Source organism: Coturnix japonica, chromosome 4 (assembly GCF_001577835.2).
Source record: "Coturnix japonica isolate 7356 chromosome 4, Coturnix japonica 2.1, whole genome shotgun sequence".
NCBI classification, from domain to species: Eukaryota; Metazoa; Chordata; class Aves; order Galliformes; family Phasianidae; genus Coturnix; species Coturnix japonica.
In genome coordinates this window covers 15,145,718-15,165,051 of record NC_029519.1, presented here as the reverse complement: position 1 = coordinate 15,165,051, position 19,334 = coordinate 15,145,718, and the positions used below count along the sequence as shown (strand labels likewise).

The 19,334-nt window shown below is 40.9% G+C and overlaps 1 long non-coding RNA gene across 2 annotated transcripts in view; it reads left to right on the top strand.

Annotated features, from left to right (window-relative positions):
* Positions 1 to 19,334, top strand: part of LOC107312900 — a 315,686-nt gene that overhangs the window by 55,287 nt on the left and 241,065 nt on the right. The window lies entirely within an intron of this gene.

Here is a 19,334-nt window from a genome sequence, read left to right as displayed (position 1 = left end):
ACAAGGGGGGAATTTTGTACACTGAATAACTGGAAGTGGATTGCCAGCCCTCAGATATGAACCAGCTATGAGAAACATGAGAGTACTTGTGGGAATTTGCACCAAATCTGTGTGTGAAATCTCTTTTTGGAAAGCTGCAATATTTGTGCTTCTATGTATAGTTGTACAGTGTGCTGAACATCCCAAGGAGATGGCTCTGTGGTTTGTGCACATGATTTGGTTTAGGATGTCTGGGTGGGGTTTAGGACCTATGGGCTCCTGGGGGAAAGTAGACAGCAAGAATTGTTCTGTGACCAACATTCCTAAGAGCTGTGTGGTTGTGCAGGGGGAGGGCTGGGGATGCTGGGCACCCGCCAGCTTTCTTCTACCATCACAGGCCACCCTTCTTTTCATCTCCTTTTCTATCCCAGTCTTGTGGTTTCCATCTATAAGTGCACTTGGGCCTGAAAACACGTGATCCTTTTCCATCAGGAGGTGCTGGAGAAAGGATTGGAGAAACAAGTGGGTTCCAATTTCCATCCAAAGATCCCTCATACAGACCCAAGCTCTCCACTGTCTAATGAAGTATAAAAGCTGCAAGTCCCGGTGTCAGTCTGTATAAGTGCGTTGCTGTGTATGTATCAGAGTCTCTCGGTTGCTAAAGAGATGGACAAAAGTGCAAACAGAATGCGTAGTTGTCAATCAAATGCCTTGAAGGTTTCTAAGTGTCAAGAACTGGTCTGACTTTAGAAAAATAACTTCTGGGAGTGCAACCAGGAAAGATCAGCTAATTTTTTCTAATTTATTAGTATTATTTTTTTAAATAACTGAGCTATAAAGTGTTAAAATGAGTCAACAGTGCAGTTAACAGCTTACATTTCTGACTCAGATCATTTCACCCCTCTTTCCTTATGCCACCTCCCTTCTCTGTCTTTGGCTGTGGAGGTGCTGGTCCTACTGTGCTGGGGGCTTTGTGTGCCATGAGGACCGGAGCCTGAGGAGGAGAGAAACAGCACCAAGTGGATGGGAAATCAATAAAGAGAAGCAGATGGTGTGTTTATCCAATAAGTCCCAGTCCCATTTCTTTTCATCTGCTCGACACAGCTGTGTCCAGAGGGAGCCATAACTGTGAGAGGGATACCTGCCCGCTCTGCAGCAGTGCTGCGGCACTCCATAGCCATGTGGGAGGAGGAGCAGCACTGCTCTGTGCAGCAGCTCTGTGTGTCTGCATTCACAGGAAAAGGGCTACTCTGGAAAAGCGGAAAGCCAAAACATTTTCCACCTACTGAAGAAACAGGGAAAGGACTTTTTTTCTTCTAAGGATCAGAAATTTGTTTGGAGCTGGGCCTTGTTCATGCACCACAAGGAGTTCCTTTGATTTATGCTGAGCTGATTTTGGAGGACACTTTTCTCTGGTGATTAGTAGCATTTGGTTGGTGTTTTATTGTGCTGTGTTAAGCACAGTTATTTTGTGCTTGGCAAATACCCAGGTCAGTATGCAAAGGGAAAAGTCACAGCACCTCCCATGAAAAGGAACCTGGGGGCTCTGCTCCTCCTCTGCTCTCCCTTCCTGTCATTTTTCTGTGTCTGAGCCAACTTCTTTCACAGCACTCGCATCCTCCCCTCGCTCTCTGTCACTGACAGGCTATGCCCGTTTCCCTGCAGAGGCACTGAAGCTGGGATCCCCCATGCCAGCTCTTGGTCACCCTGCTGGGGCTGTGCTCCCATTTTAGCACACCTGTGACCTGTCAGCTGAATTCATAGCTTTGCTGCACTGGGGTTTGATGTGAGGCATAGCCCTCCCCTCCTTTTCAGACTGTGTTTAGGAGAGCTGGATTTGGTTTTCCCTTTCTGCAGAGCTTTAAATGTTGAGGGGCTCTACTTAGTTATTAGTGTTCTCCTATCCTGTAGGCTTCAGGAAGTGAGATTTTTTAGCACATAGGAAGATCAGATGTTCAGAGAGACTGTTGTGAGGTGTGATGTGAAACACTCAGATTTCTTTTCTTGCAGAGTACATTATGGATCATATTGCCCCAAACCGTTCTCATTACACCTACCTAGTGCCTTGAACTCATTTCCTTACTCTGAGAAGGTACCTGGGAAAGAATTGACTCAGAAAGTAGTTCATGGTGGTGCAGTCTTTTAAGAGTTTAAAAAAGTAGGCAAAAGAGATGTCTTAAATAGAATGGTTTGTCATTCTGCAGACTCCATGCCTGCACATGTTTTCTCCATGGTAGGGGAGATCTGCTCTTGCCATACTTCTGTGCTTTGTCTGTTCATCTGAGCTCTTCAAGGAAACTTGGATGTAGATGTGAGGATGCATGGTAGTGATTTATTATGTGAAGTAACAGAGAGCCAGCAAAGGCTGTTTACAAATCGGCTTTCTAAGCTCTTTTGGATTGTTGTAGTATTTGTGGTGTGTATTTCTGAGCATCTCATCTGCATGTTCAGCATTCTGTACTCAAGATTTCTTTTCAATTCTTCATTGTCAGCTCATGACCTGCAAAAAGAGTTGATTGCTCTTCCACCCAAATATCTGTTTATGCAGACACCAGAGAGACCTTTAGAATCATCTTTCTGCTATGTGTTGAAAATGTGTTTACCACAGGACAGCATCTTAATGCCGTGTATATCCCAAATTGCAGAACAAATCCAGTATGTAGCTCCGCTTCTTTCAGTAGAACCCTCTAATAACAGACTTCTGGTCTTTTCCTGTACGCATCAATTTTGCCTCAAAAGCCAATAAATGTTTGATGCATGCTTACTAATCTAATGAAAAAGTGATTTTCTGCTGTGTCATATTTCTTTTCATTAGATATTTTAAAGAGGATGTAATGTTGGTACTGTTCCCAGATGCTTCATGAAAACAAATACTAATACCTAATTACTGCCTTACAAACACTTTATTCTTTGTGGTGCTAATTTATAACAGAATATTATTAATTAGACCAGAGGCTTGGTCCCATTTGCTGAGGTATCTGCCTTTCTGATCTCATTTTTTTTTTCCCTTTAGCACATACATCGTCATTGTCATAGAGACAAAATAATGCTAAAATGCATTCTTAACTGTGACTTTGTCAAAATTTTACCTGAGTTTATGGGAGATGAAAGGCAGTGAATCAAGTCACCTGCTGCTTTTATCTATGTCGTCTTTGTCATCACAGTAGTCTGAGGGGTTGATGTCCTAACTAATACCAGTTATTTTGAAGAGTGGCATCTATTCTCAAACCGGAAACCATTCATGGAAAAGAAACCAAGTGCTATTCAAAGAGTTCAGACATAGGAAAGAATGCATAGCAAAACAAATCCAGTAACAGTAAAATCAAACCGACTGTGTCATTTTCATAGTGACAGAGAGCTGTGGTACGCCCAGCAATAAGCCTGCTTGTCTGAGGTCCCGTGGTGACTGGGCACCTCTGGGTATCACACATGATACTGAGGACTTGATATGCAAGCACAATGCTCTCCATCCTATTCAACATTGTTGACTGAAGCCAAAATATTTTCTTATTTAAGAATAATGTACAGTTATATATTCTGGTTGATGCATTTATATCCTATAGAGTGTTTTTTTTCCCCCCAAAGATTCAGATAGTCTATTTTATGGAATGTAGGACTCACTACAACCAAGCCATTGTCAACAGAGAAATTATTGTGCTTGCACAAAACAGTAAAATGTTGCTCTGGTGCAAATGAATTCATACATAGGCTTAGTTGCCACAAACTGAGCCCAATATATGCATATTATCAACATTTTCTTACAAATGCTCACTGTTGTACCATCCAGATCTGTTTGGACTTTAGATCTATTCACATTTAGCATTCTATGATCCTTTGAGTTTGCATTCTATGATTCTATATTTAGCCATTCAGTTGTGAATCTGTTTCTTGACAACCTGGTAAAATACAAGATAGATAATAAAGTGACACAGAATGTAGTTAATGTTCATTGGCAACATATTTCTACAAGTTATTGTCACAACTGAATTAAATTATGTAAAATAAAAACCCAAAACAACAAAACTAAAACACCCAAAAGCAACAAAAGACCGAACTTGCAAGCAGATTTAAATTATAACTTAAATAATACATTGTAAACTATTCTCATCTGACTTTACATAAAATCTGTATTCTTCCATTTTCAGGTGGGTTGCCTGCAGGGTTAATCAAGAGCAGAAAGGCTTGAGAGTACAGGGAAAAAAAGTTAGGCTTTGAATTCACTAGTTGCAACTTTGGTTCTTTCTTTGGAAGACTCTTATTATCAATGGATGGATTCTCTCAAAACGTTAATTCCTATTTATTGTCTTCTAAACCCACAAGTAATGAAAATTATTTCTTTAATCAAAAAGAAAAAATGAGATGGTGTAATACACCATTAAGTAAGCCTGTAAGGGCTACACAGGAGTTATAAACTACTTTTTATGATGCGTAATAATGACTTTCATTCTTGAGACAAGACTGACATTCTTGCAGCTGAAATGTGTGTTAGGATTTTGTGGTAGAAAGCTATTTTGGTATTTTACTCTTAGCTGGTAAATGCACTCATAGCCCAGGTAACTATGGAGCTGCACTATCCTATACTTTCTGCTGTACATTGCATTTGTGTTTTTTTCCTACATTTGCAAATGAGCAAATAACCCAGAAGTTTCAGTGGAAGATACAACAACTCTGTAGTAGTTCTCAGAGCAGTTCAAGGCTTCTCAGCAGAGCAGATAAAACTGTATTTCCCTGCCCTACCCAGAGGGCTGGGAGCAGAAGTGGGACAGGCAACAGTGCAGGGGAGGGCTGAAGAACTGGGCTGCTGACTCACACTCACTGGGGAGGCTGGCAGGAGCTGGGTCAATGACCACTCTACCGCCCGCAGAGCAGCCCCTGCTTGACCCCTGCATGTAGGGCGAGAACAGTCTGTCCACCATTAAAGTTTCATCTCAGTTGCTGCTGTATGGAGAGTGACTCAAGGCAGACAGCTCCTGTAGAGATGCTCATCTGTCCCTGTTTTTTAGCACCCAGCCATAGGGCTGTAATCTGGGAGGTTTTGTTGTATGCGCCCAGTCTCTGACATTTTTGCCTGTTTTCTGTTTGTCTTCAGCCTTTTCCAGTTGAAGCATCTTTACTTAGTGGTATTTATCATCTTGCTGGCAATGGCCATTTGTTAGGTTTAGGGTGCCTGATGCACATGATGGTAGATCCTCCTGCTGCTGCTGCAGAATGGCAGCAGTGTGGGCAGTGGGTGCTGGCTGCAATGCAGCAGTGGTGCCCACAGTCTGGAAAAAGAGCATCCAGAAGACAACAAAACCATTATACTTTTCTCAGGTGGGCTTCCTAAAGGCCTGAAAATGCTCCCTTTATATTAGGGATGTGCTTTTCCCAGAGCTGCTTTCAAATCTTAAGCTTTGTAACGTAATAAATGAAATTGATTCTTTCCATACCTCCCATCTATGAGCACATGAATACTGTAGCTTTGTTAAGAATGTTTCAGATATTTTCCTTTTTCTGAATGGTGTTAGTAATGCACTTCAAAGAGTGAAGTATCCCTGTGTTGGCTGTGCAGGATTTTATGCAATACTTAAAATTTTTTTCTGGGTCCTCTTGTCGCTCCCATGACTTGATACAGAATGGCTCACAAAGGAGACCAGGTGCAAAGTGTCCATAGAGAGCACATTGAGTTTAGGCTCTCAAACCCACGGGGAAATGTTCTGTTATCCCCTGGGGTTCATGTGGCAATCGGGTTCACAGGTGCTACTTCTAGAAAAATGAATTGAGAAGGGCCATTGAAGATGCTAAACTTGCAATGTATTTGCCTGTAACATGATTTTGAAACTCAAGCAAAAAGAATAGCAGGGTGAGCTATTAAAATTCAGCTTTACATCTGACAGGAAAGGTAGCGTAAGCTCATTTCCACAGGCATTGGCTTTTGCTCTTTTGTTCTTAATATTTTGCTTATAATTAAAGAGAACAAATATAACTTGGAAATATTTGTATCACTGCAGCATACTTCTATTTCCAGGGTTTATCTGCAGTAACGTTAAGATATAAGATTTTTCTTCCTTTATTATTATCTTTTCGAAGGTGATTGTTTTAGCAAATAAAAATAATGAAGGCAGCAAGGCAGCTGTGTGTTTCAGTTTTCAGATGGTGCTGGGCATGATTAGCATAGACTGCAAGGGAGCAGACAGCATGGATTAAACAACATGCTCAAATCACTCTCAGGCTTTTCCTCAGGGCACTGTTCATTAATTCAAACAACAACAAAAAAGCCCTTGCAAGGCAACACAAAATGAAGCATCTTTCCTCAACTAGCACAGCTGCTGGCTGCCTTGCTTGCTTGCCTGGGGCTGGTTCCAGGAGTCACCTTCCCCTTCTAATCCTGCAAATGAGTCCCTTACAAAGAAGGAAAGACCTCAAAACCTGGGATGAACCGGAGGAAGGGGTGATGAGTTTATGAAAGGCAGGCCATGTTACATATACCATTAATACAATTATATTGATATGTTAATAATCTCTAATTCTGCAGCTGCGAGCTCTGTGGAAGGAGTTTTGGGTTTTTTTTTCCTGGAAGAAGAGCTGAGTTTCCAGCTGTTTCCATACAAGTTGCTCCCTGCTCTGTGGTCGAGGTGGGCAGACAGTGGCACATTGCCCTCAGATGCTGGGAAATGTAGGGCTTGAATTCAATTTGTAAACAAACACCTTGAGTTGCTACAAACAGGACTTCTGAAATGCCTTTTAGCTTATATGATTGAATGCTAGATGACTTTTCCTTGGCTCTGGGTTTGGTGAATTCAAGGCCTGGTGCTCAAGAAGACCCCCTGCACTGCTAGTGGAAGCAGTTCTTTTTCCACTGACCCTTGGAACAGTGTAGGGCTCTTCTCCTGTCTTAGTAATCCCTGTCCCATAAGCAGGGCTGTGTTGTTGTCCCCTTGATTTTCATTTCACATATGATGCCGGTTCTCTTGCAAATCTACCTCATTCTGAATTTGATCAGTGAACATTATCATGACTGTGTCCCTTTAACAAATGTAATGATGTGTAACAAGGCCTGCAGTAAGTAATTACTTTGACTCTCTTACTAATTAATTACCTGAGGATATTTATGGTCTGTTCAGCATGGAAGAACTGGCACTGAAAAAATAAAAGGGAATGCATTTGCAGAAATGTTCCTAGTGTAAAAGGTGTTATATTAATGCTTTATTTCAAGAACTAATGTTAATACTTTTTTTTTTTTTTGGTTGAAATAATTGAATTCCAGCCCTTCTGGTTCATAGAAGAGTCATGCATTTTCTCCAAGTAAATATTCCAGTCTTTTGTTATGAAACTGTAGAAGTTAGGAGCAAAACTGATGTGTTTATTCTTGCATCCCCATTCTTTTTCCCTCTCTTGGTTCCTGTAGAATACATGCTGTTTTTTGTTACTGCAGAATAGCCTACCCCTGGGAGTTGTGCACAACTTTTTGTACAACCTTTGTTTTAAGTTCTAGCATTCTTGAAATCAGAGCATGTGATTTTATTGAGAGATGATTTTGTGTAACAGTTAACAACTCTAACGTTAGCAGAGGCAAGCAGAAGAACTGGAAGTTCTCGCTACTTTGACATGATGCAGTGGGACGGATGATTGGACCTTCCCAGTGGGAATTTTGACAAGTGTAAAAATGCAGAAGTACAAGTTCATATCTGTATGTTCTGCTGTTGTAGCATTCCCAGCAATTAATTGATGGGCTAAGCAGTGGAATCTACTCTCCTTGTCAGTGATTAGGGAAAAAAAAGATCAACATGAACCAGTCTTACTTTCTAGTTTATTTATTGTCTGTTATTATTTCTGATTGCTGTTGTCTTGACTGTGATGAAGCCTGAGATGATGAAGGTCTGAGCATTATCCAAGAGGTGGCTTCATGAATTGCAGTGACACAAGCTAGCAGGGAAGCAGGATGGAGGGTACAGGGATAGTAGAAGGTAAGAGATGGATGATGGGGTGAAACAGTAAATGAGTGTCTGTGTAATCAACGAATATACCAATGTTATAATTAGAAAATATACAGAAAAGTTAGGCTAACAAGTTGTTTAGTTAGAGAAGAATGGATGGAGCTTACCCTTACCCTAGACTACCCTTCCCCAGTGGTAGTCAGCTCATTAGAGACAAGTAACGATCAATGAATGTATACGTTCTTTTATGGGACAGTGCTTGATGATGCTACTGGAGGCATGTGTTTGTGAGTTGCAGGTCTATCCAGTGCTCCATCAGTCCCATGAAGACCACGGACAGGCCCAGACCTTGCACCTTTTGAAGTTTTATAGCCCATCCTCTCTGTTGCAAATAGGCAGTTAATGAATCTGCTGCCTGTCCTACCACCTCCAGTGAGTCAGATGTCAACAGGAGATCATCAGTATAATGATATAAGTTAACATCATCAGTGTCCTCCCTACTTAATGTGTCCATTAGGGAGGCAATATTGGGTACGGCTGCATGAATAGGTGGCGTGACCTTATTTAATTCTCTGTAATCCACTGTCATTCTCCATGTGCCATCCGACTTTCACACTGGCCATATGGGGGAATTATATGGGCTGTGTGCAGGTCTTATAATGCCTACTTTCTCTAATTCCTGCACCATTCTTGATAGTTCATCTTGCCCATCCGGTAGTCTGTACTGTCTTACATAAATAATCCAGCATGGTTTCCACATGCAAATAGGCATTTCGCATGGCCTCTCAATATTGCCTGCACCGCCCAGATACTAATACATCTTTGTCAAAGTCTGAACTCTCCCACAGTTGTCTGGAGAGCCAGACCCCACAGGATGTCTATGCCCAGAATGTATTCCCGGACTGGGGCCATAGACACTTTATACTCCCAGGGTGGGAGACATTGCTGACTGGTTAGTAGGTCTTTATATGAGATCATCTACATATTCCGAAGGTTGAAGGGAAGTATTTCTGGGTCATTCAAGCTTTTGTTTGTTCGTATGTTATTTGATAAAATAGCAGCAATTAGTGTCATCTTTCTGAGAAACAGGAGTGATCTTATCAAATTTTGGGAGAAGGTTAATGCTAATGCATGTTATTTATATGACTTTGCGTTGAGGAATTTCAATTTGCAGCATGAATAGTTCAATTGCAATTTAGGGTGCAGTTCCAAAGGAAGTATAATTACAGTCAAGGGGTGTCACAGAGCTGGTGAAGCATTTGGTTAAGAAAACATAAAAGATATTTTGTGAAAACATTTTAGGGTTATGCCTTCCTAAAAACAGAGGAAGCATAACTAAGTGAGTAAAAAACCTACTACTCAGTTTGGGCATTTAGAATCATAGAATCATTTGAGCTGGAAGGGACCTTGTCCTTCCTGAGGCTATCCGTGCACAGCCTCATAACATCCCTGTACTCTTCCCAGAGGACCTGGACCCTGGTTCCACTGCCTATACATTTTCTTCTTGCTCTTCAGCTTGACCAGCATGTCCTGGTTCAACAATGCTGATCTCTTGCCTTTCTTTCCTGAGTTCCTATGCCTGAGGATGGAGAGCTCTACTGCTCTGTAGAAAGTTTCCTTAAAGATCTGTCAGCTCTTCTCTGCTGCATGGTCCTTTGAGGTCTGTTTCCCAGGAGGGGTTGTTTACTAACTCCCTGCAGAGCTGGAATTTGGTTTTCCTAATACTTTGCGTCCTGATTTCACTCTTTGTCTGATATCCCTCAGGAGCATGAACTCCACCATTGCACAATCACTGTAGCCCAGACAACATCCAATCCTGATTTCACTAATCGGTCCATTTGCATTTGTGAGGTCAAGTATCACATCCCCCCTGGTGGGGCTGTCTATTACTTGGCACAAGGCGTTACGCTTGATGAGTTCCAGGAGCCTCCTGGGTTGCCTACAGCTTGCTGTGCTACTTTTCTAGCAGATGTCAGAGTGGTTGAAGTCTCCCAGCAGGATGAGAACCTGCAGTCGTGACACATCCTGTAACAGGAGGAAGGTGGCTTCATCTAGAGGCTTTGCTTGATCAGGTGGCCAGTAATAGACACCAACTCTAACTGAATCATTCCTCCAGATTTTTGTAACAGCAACTACATCATGGTTTTCTAGTAGCACAGTGGCTTCCAGCTCCTTGTGTTTGTTTTGTAGAGGTTGTGCATTGGTGTAGAGAAACTTCAGCTGGGCCTTGTTGCCTTCTTGGATGATAACTACTTGAGAACTCCTTTGAAGTATTTCCCTTGAGTTTACCTGTGGCCTTCTTTATAGTTTCAGTGTGTCCTGGCCCATTTTAGGATTTGAAGTGCTGCAGTGTGGTCAGCAGGCTCGGGGGCCCTACAAGTGCTCTGTTCCTCTAACCTAGCTATGCTGTCCTTCACATGGTCACGGGTTGTCTCACCATCACCCTGCTCCCCTGTCAAACCCAGATAAAGCCCTGCCAATGAGCTCTTTCCACTATTTTAAAAGATGAATGAATAATCCTACACTTAACTTTGTTCACTTCATTTTTGAAATAACCACCTCTTCTATATCCAGCACACACACGAGACTGTATCCATTCTTCCAAAAAGAGCTGTAATTAGCTGCACCTTTATCAGAATTTTTTTTTTTCAATCTGTCATGTTTGAGCTCTTTTTGTTAATGAGAAGATGATTCAGTACCATGTCAAAGCAGACATAAATCTACTCAGTGGCAGTACATATAATTCATTTGAAGCGGATACAGTTGATACTTATTTAATATGGACAAAATTTGAATACACCCATTTTTCTTAACCTTTTCAGTTGGTTTTCCCTGGCACAGTATGAATGCTTCAGGTGACCATGACTGTCTCCCATAAGCACCTGTCCAGCCATACTTTTTAATCCACTTATTTGCAGCAATCTTTGCTTGTAGGAAAATACTGAGATGCAATCAGGCAGAGCTGTCAGATTTTTCTGTGTCTGAATGCAAGATGCTGATTACTGTTGCCACTGCTAGCTGAATTACACTATTAAGGGCTTTTATGAAGTATTTGCATTGCTTGTTCATACAAATATGAAAGCAACATCACGATGAAAAAGGAAACAATGCTCATCTTATGACACTTTTCTTCTAAGACAAGGCAGCAACAATAATCTGTGGAAAACATCTATATACACAGCACATTTGATAATGTCTTTTTGTTTGTTAATTGCTAAATTATTTAAACTACATCTCTCTCTGTTGCATACAGATTGTTGTGCACTCTCTGCACACGTTCCTTAGAATGCAGAGGTGATAGGGATGGGCAGACCTGTGCCCCTGTGGGATGTGCATGTTGTGTACTGCTGCTGTTCTGGACGATAGGGAGAGAAATCAGAAAACAGACCAGCAAGCACGGGATAGGAAATTGCTAGAATAATAGTTGTGTTATTGCAGAAATTTTATATGTGGGACAGTAAGTCTACTGTTGTGTAATGTTTTTTAGGACTGGGTAAGTCCACGTGGAAGACACTGTGCAGAGAGGTGGAAGCCTTTGTCATCGGGATTAGTGCAAACGGTGTCTGAGACAAGATGAACGAAGTAGTGGTTCAGCCTTCCTGGTGTTCTCCAGGAAACTCCCTGTCTTAGAAAATACAGGTGTTGGAGATGTTGAGTGAGGAAGCAATTCCAGAGAGGTCTTATCGCAATACATTATTCCTGAGGCAAGGAAGAAGGGTCTTGGTTTCTCTTACAAAGCAGGAACACCTCAAGCTTTCTTTGCTGTCAGCTGCAGCTGAAAACAAAAGTAAGTATAAATTCTTGTGAATTCCCAGGAAGCCTGTGTGGTGGTGCTGAGGCACATCTGCTTGTTTTCTGCTGTCGTACTGCATTGTTTCTTGTGATCCTTTGTATCAATTATGCTACAAATACAAAAGAAAATATCCCATTGTCTTAGTGATAGCTGCTCACAACAGACTTGGTTACAAAGCCGTTTAGCAGCCAGAGCTCAGCAGCACAGGAACACTTTGCTACAGCTTCATCCTTGGCAGCAGGGAATGCCACAGCAGTATGGCCAAGGTCTGCAGTGGCAACACTTGTGAAAAGGAACTGCTTGAAATGGAGTTGTTAGGAAATGGCACAAAACCATAATCCTGGCAGTGACCTTCTGTTCTCCCTTGGCACCTTCCTAAAAAGTGTCTGTGTTATACAATAATACACTTGGGAAAAAAAATTGCCTTCCTTGTCTTCTTGCTTTATTGCTTGCAAATGTCAGTCTGCAAATTGTCGGTGCACTTCTATTATTCAGTAGCTATTTAATAAGATGGGGTAAAGATTTTGCATTTTGGCTGTTGCTTTCAATTTAACAGGGACTGTTTGGTGCAGGTTGAAAGTTCCAGGAGACATTTGCTCTTGTCCAGCCATAAACTGGAGTTATAAGCACTACTTCTACACTTTAAGACAATGCCTTTGTGCTTCTCACTTTAATTTGTACCTGTTATCAGTGCAGGGCTGTCAAGGAACTGTGTTGCTGGAGAGGACAAAACAGTTGTCAAGAGTAATTTAATACTTGATTATTTCTGCAAGCTGTATGACATAATGATTTATCCTATGTTTTAATACTACCTGTTTTCATTCTTACTACTTCGTATCTTTTAGCTGACATAGAAATAATTTCAACCTGGAGCCAAGTTATAACTTCTGTACTCTAATAAGTGTTGAAAATATGACAAAATAAATTCTACTGACCTGAAAGCAAATATAATGAGAATATGGAATGTAGCAGTTTCATTGTCAGTGGGGGATAATCCTTGGTGGATGTGCATTTCCCTGTTTAATGTGTTAGAGCCATCGAACTTGCATTACAAAGGTTCTGCTACCTTATGAAGGTCCCAGCTTAAAGCAAAAGATGCAGAGTTGGAGGTCCTAGATTCTTGTTTGGAATCTGCCATAAAAACGTGATGCATGCTGTGTGTGTACTTTTATCACTTGGCCTCTGTTTCCCACCCATTATCTATTCGGTGATAAGTAAGATGGTATGAAATATTCTTGCAAAAAACTCTATAAATATCACACATAATCAAATTAGCTAAATATTCAGTAATTTCACTCTCATTAGGCCATATGAGCCCATTTCCTTCTGCCAGTTTCAATTAATCCATTGTTGAAATAGTTGACAGCATGTGACTGCCTTTGCTGCCTCCTGTCTCTTCACTTAGCACATGAGAGGCTGATGGGCTGAAGACTCTTGTCAGCCTCTTCTGATGTGGTTTGCCAACAGATGGCAACAGGTCTTTGAGGAGAACCCAGTTGTTGCTACTTTCAGCATCAACACAGAATTTCGGCACTGTCTGGGAGAGGGACATAACGTGTTCCTGAGCGTGCTTCCAGCCTCAGACGTTCTTTTATCAATTAGCAAAAGTGCTGATGGATTTGACACCACCTTGGGAATGCCTGTGTCCCACAGGATGTGATCTGCTTTGCATACTGATGGTGATCTGCTCTGCAGAAAGCTGGGAGATACAGAAGTTGAATGTAGGGTATAATTTTTTCTTATTGGTAAGATAATCTTTTCTTTTTTCCTGGAAAGGGTATAGTGCAAAGTCTAATGTTTACAGGAGGCACTATTGTGCATAGTATATGGGTAGACATTACAAACAGAAGCACACCTTGTCCAGTCTTCACCCAGGCAACACTGAATAGTATCTTGAGTTCAATGCTGTAGAAGTGCTGGATGGTTACTGTGTGATGTGCTGAGGAGTGCTGGTATAATAACCATGCTCAGCATTTCACGGTATCACATAGCACTCAAGCTGCTAAAAGGAGCAAGTGCCAGCAGTGGGGCTGGTCAGGGCTTGACTTCCCAGGCACGCTGGTGACTCACTTTCCTGCCACTGGCTCCAGCACATTTGCCATTCTCACTTGTAGCTCCTGTCACAAGCCCCAAGATGAATACTTATGTGTGATTCATTAAAGGAGAGATTGCTGCAGTGTGCAACACGGGGCTGAAGGTAATCAGCTGGGGTCATGCTTTTGTAAGCAGTAAGGAGTGAGAAGAAAGAAAGGAGTTGCCTTGTTAAAATAAAGGGCTTGCAGAATGCTGAGAGGCGTGGTGAAGCTTGGGTCCATGCAGTGTTCATTGCAAGATGGATATGTCCATATCTGCTTTGCACAATTGTGGTTTATGGCTCTCAGCTTGGTCCAAATGATGAGAACACCACAGCACATCAGGAATGATCATCCTGGTTGCAAAGGCACTGGAAGCGATCCCGTTAGTGCTTGGGTTCATGTTTTAAAATGGATTTAGATCCTCAATTTGTTTGCTTTTTCTCTCACTCTTAAAAACTATAAGTGCCTGACAGCAACAGTTCTGGCTTTTATCATCTTCATTTGCAGCGCGCATGTATTCACCAGTCTTATTCATTTCTGATTACGTTCTTGCAGGTCTTCAGCAGCCTCTGGTAGGAAGCATGCTTTGGTATTTTGGCCATTTTCATTCTCCTGTTCACCATATGCTGTGGCAGATTTATGAAGGATTACATCTGCATAATCACCAACCTGTTTTATTTCATCAGCTGTTCCAGTTGGCAGCACCAGGTGCTTTCCTCAGTCTTTCTGCTTTCTCCCTTTTAGTTTTGTTCATTGCCCACAAAACAAATGGTCCTCCTATGGCCACCTAAATGGTTGCCATTTTCTTATTACCATATGGCTCATCCCTCAGTGGCTCATGTGACGTGCAGAAATTGCCTACCCAACAAGCCTTGCTGGCAGTCGTTTCTCACAGACCAGGGCTGTTGCTGCTGCTTGGGGATATTGTTTGTGCAAGTTCTGATGAGATAAAGTGATCTCACCAGTGTGTCCTTCTCTGAGACTTCTCTGTGTGTTCTGTCTTCACATAAATAATCATTTTATCAATTCATAAGTGTATCTTCTTCTTAGTGAAATGCGATGGGACTTGCTTAGGAGTGAGGAAAAACTGATTTTATCTCTGAAATTAACATTTGTCTCCAAAATAGAATGTGTTCAGTTGACAACCTGTTGCTGTCCCTTACTAGAAGGAATGCCCAGGTAGTGCCTCTATTAGTGACTGCAGTATTAGATCCACCTGAGTTTATCTCATAGATCTTGTTGTGTTTCAGAACTGTTTTTGTGTTTTTTTCCTTTGTTTAGAACAGGAGGTCCCTGGGAGCCATCTGGGACCTACTGTGTTATTTACCACGGAGATAATAATACAGTGATACATTTTAAACTGCTTTTTAATGTGTTTTCTGGCAAATTGTCTGTTGGTGTGCTAGGTGTGAAATCATCTTAAGGGGGACAAGTGGTATTGGCATTTGTGCAGGCTTGTTGATTCTAACTAACATTTGCATTAGATTAAAACGGTAAATGCTGTCTTCAGTGCAGAAACATTTTGCCTGTTCTCAATGGCATTTTAAAATGGAGTATTGCTGGTTTGTATATGAGTCAGCTGAAATTACAGGAAATGTTTCCTTTAAAATACCATCTGAATAGAAACAGCTGTCATATCGCACAGAACCTGAAACAAAGCATAGTGCAAAACTTGTGTGGCATGTAATAACCCTAGTATTAGAATCTATAATGTTTTAATTTCTTCCTTGGGATATCTTTTGTGCTCTTGGAATAGTACATTTACATGTGAATGGAAAAAGCTAAATTATATTCCTAGGTTCAAGCAAAGAAGCTAATTTCTAACACTATTGATAGAACAACTTCTTCAATTTTATTTCTAACATCATTGTATCAGGCTAAAACTCTTCTTATTGCCATCAGCGTGTTTGTCAGGTGAAGTTCTGAGATCATATAAGTATTTTATGAGCTTCGATGAGCAGTGAAAATAATCTTGCTAAGACTTGTCTCACTAGTAGAATCATCAGTACTACAGTTTCTCTTATTTTTATTGGAAGTTATTAGTATTCAACTTAGCTTATACTCATCTTTCTGTTTACCTGTGAAAGCAGTGAAACTCTCTGCAGTTCCATGTAGTTCTGTGTCCAGGGATGGGGAATGGAGCTATGAGGGGTCTGGAGGTCTGGGGTCTGATGGGGAGTGGCTGAGGGAACTGGAATGGGTCAGTCTGGAGAGGAGGAGGCTCAGGGGAGATCCCATCACTCTCCACATCTTCTTAAAAGGAGATTGTTGCAAAGAGGGGGTTGGCCTCTGCTCTCTGTAACTACTGATAGGATGAGTGGTAATGGCCTCAAGTTTCTCCAGAAGAGGTTCATGTTGTGTATTAGGAAAAATTTCTTCTCTGAAAGAGTGGTCAGATGCTGGAATGGGCTGCCCATGGAGGTGGTTGAGTCACCATCCCTGGAGGTGTTCAAGAAAGATTTAGATTTTGTATGAAGGGACATGGTTCAGTTGGGAAATATTGGTGATAGGTGGACAGTGGGACTAGATGATCTTGGAGGTCTTTTCCAACCCTGGTGAGTCTATGAATATCAGTTCATTTTAATTCAGGGAAAATTTCATTATCATTTTCACAAGTCATTTTTAAAATTTGTATATGTCTATATATGTGTATGCATCTACCCTTTGATACAAAACTAAATCCACATATGTATTTATATACGTGTGTGCAGGTATTGCGTTCTGTGAAGCAAACAAGTGGGTGGAAAAGCCAGAAATGATATCTTATACCGGTCCATTTTGGTGCTATAGAATAATATGAAATATCATATTTGGAAGGGCCATCAAAATGAAATCTGGAGTGTATGTGAAATCAAAATGATCTGGAGGCACAGCAAACACAGGGCATTTTATTTATTGCAAAGAAGTTTCACAAAGAGGGAAGATAAGAGTGACTGGGTAAACAAGTAGCTTTTCGATAGCAGATAAACCTGTAAAATGAAATCAGTTGACTGATGGATGGAAAATATTATATGTCTGTTCTCTGAGCTGTATTATCCATTTCACGGATGCTGAAGCAGCAGGCTGGCTTCTTCACCTCTCCTGCTGGCAGTGTAAAATGGCAGCTACTGTATTTAGCTAAATTGTCACTTTAGTGATTAATGATTTCTAGAGGCAGCACAGAAATACAATCAGCAAGCTGAAACCTAATGGTTAAAAAGAAAAAAGTGTGGAATGTTCAGATCTCCCTTCATAATATTTAGGGCTGGCATGGGATGCAGATGAAGAGGATCATAATCTTCTCCTACTGATGCTGGAGACTTCATTCTGGTCAAAATACGGTTGAGTCTGGGTCTTGAAAACATGCTAACAACATTTTAGGTGAAACTTATTATTAGATATATTTTTAAACTCCTGTTAAAAAAGGATTTCCAAATTCCAAACTGAGAGAAAGGCACAACACGAAGAATGGTGGAGTGCAGGCTGGCTCTCTCACATTACTGTATGCTCATTGTCATTAAATACACTTAGAAAAAACATGCTTTGAAGCCTGCATAGATCTTTCATCATAAAAGCAATTGGGCTTTATTGAGGTTTATTAAGCAGTCGGGTTGATCCACATGCTCCTGAACTTGGCAAGTAAATTAAAGACCTCAGTTTGGGATTAAATAGTTCTGGGAAATAATATGGAAATGTATTATGAATTTTCCTTGTTCTTGAATTCCTGCATTGTACCTGTATAGCAGAGGGGATTATTATCATCTGGTAACCTGGTGCAATATTTTAATTAAAAGCTACAGTCAATACAAAGAAAAAATGATGTATCAGAGATGAAGGGGAGCCTGTCAGTACTGACTGTTATGTTTCTGATGGCCTAAGTGCCAGAGTGGATTCTAGAAGAAGTTTAATTCCCCTTTCCCTCTAGGTATTCTTTTAAATAAAGAAAATACTGTAGCAGGAGTTGCAACAAGACCAGTGAAAGCTCCCCAGGTACTTTTTATTGCAAAGTCTCAGATTTTGCACAAGATTTTGTGCTACATAACAGGCGTACTCAAAGGGAGCCTTTGCAGGAGCTCTAAGATGCCTTGTTCATCAGCAGCTATCTGAAACAGAGAAAGAAAGATACCCATGTGGAGATGCATAACATGCATAACACGGGGACTGAGTGTGCTCTTGGCATGGAAGAGGATTCAATTGATATCATGTTAAAAATCTGGGAATATTTCCAGATACAGGGATCCTCATTTACTCAACAACTACACGGAAAGTAGTGCAAAAAACCACCAGACAACTGTAGGGCAATTTAACTCCATGGAGGGAATGGCAATGGAAGTATAAGCACCAGTTCATCTGTACTCAGTGTCTGATAGAACAGCTGCTTCTGAAAGACATGGGAATCACAGTTTTGCTGTGCCTAATAAAAGGAGGGCACAGAATGTTGGAATTCTGTTGCGATATCTTTGAGTTCCTGTCAAATTGCTAGCATTGCTTGAATGCCCATTCCCATGACTGCACTTTACTGCCTGCCTTTCACCAAGTGATAATCTCAGCCCTAAAATCAAGTGATGCCTGCCTTGCTTTTTTTTTTTCTCTTGGTCAAAGATCTCAGTAATTTTCATACTGAGTATTTTTGGCACTTCTTAACCAGTTGAAAGTACCCTTCTACATCTAGTAATGTCCTCTTCTGTCCTAGCATTCCACTGCACAAGCACTAGAGATCTAGAGGACTTCACAGGTTTTATATTACTTCCCTTTTAAGGTTCTAGAACTGCCTAGAGGTTTGATTTTTATTTTAAATATTCTTCTTAGTCCATGGTCTCTCTCCTGATAGTGTCAGCTTAAGGACATTACTTGCTTTTGAGTTATAACAACTTGGATTTCAAAGTGCTTCTCATGCTGTTGCTGCTTATGCTGTCATTACGGAAAGGATAGTTTGTACCTAAAATGATGCATTTGAATCTGAAATCTGGAATTTTGCAGCATCCAGGGAAATGCGCATCTCCTTTGGTATTAGTATTTATTTTAAATTAATTTCAAAACCACAGAATGATTACTGGGCCAAAGCTACAGAGAAGTAACCAGGTTTGTTGATTAAAGAGTTGCTGTTTGATCAAAAATATTCATAACAATTACGATCAAGATAGCAGCTTTAATTCCTCAAATACCTCATAGGCAGCGGGATCTTTGAGCCTGTGGCAAAAATATACACTGTGCAAAGAATTGTTTTATCTTCTCTGACTTCCTCAGAGATATGATGCCTCAGGGATATGATGCAGCAGTTGTTTCAGCTGAGTATGAGTTGTGCATTACTATGCTGTAGAGAGGTTTTGTTTGGAATTTTCCCAGGATATGTGTTGATGGTATTCTTTCATTTGTATAAAAAGCTTCAGTACTATGAGAAGCACATTGATCTTGCCTCAGTTGTCACTTGGGAAGAGAGCATCCTGTTCCCTCTTTTTGTGGCATTGTTTCCTAACTGACAAGATATCTGCATCTATTGTATTCTTTTCTTGTTCTCCTTTCACTCTGACTGTCATGTCAATATGTGCAGGTGCTAATCTATACACTTAGGGACAATACGTTAATGAAAGA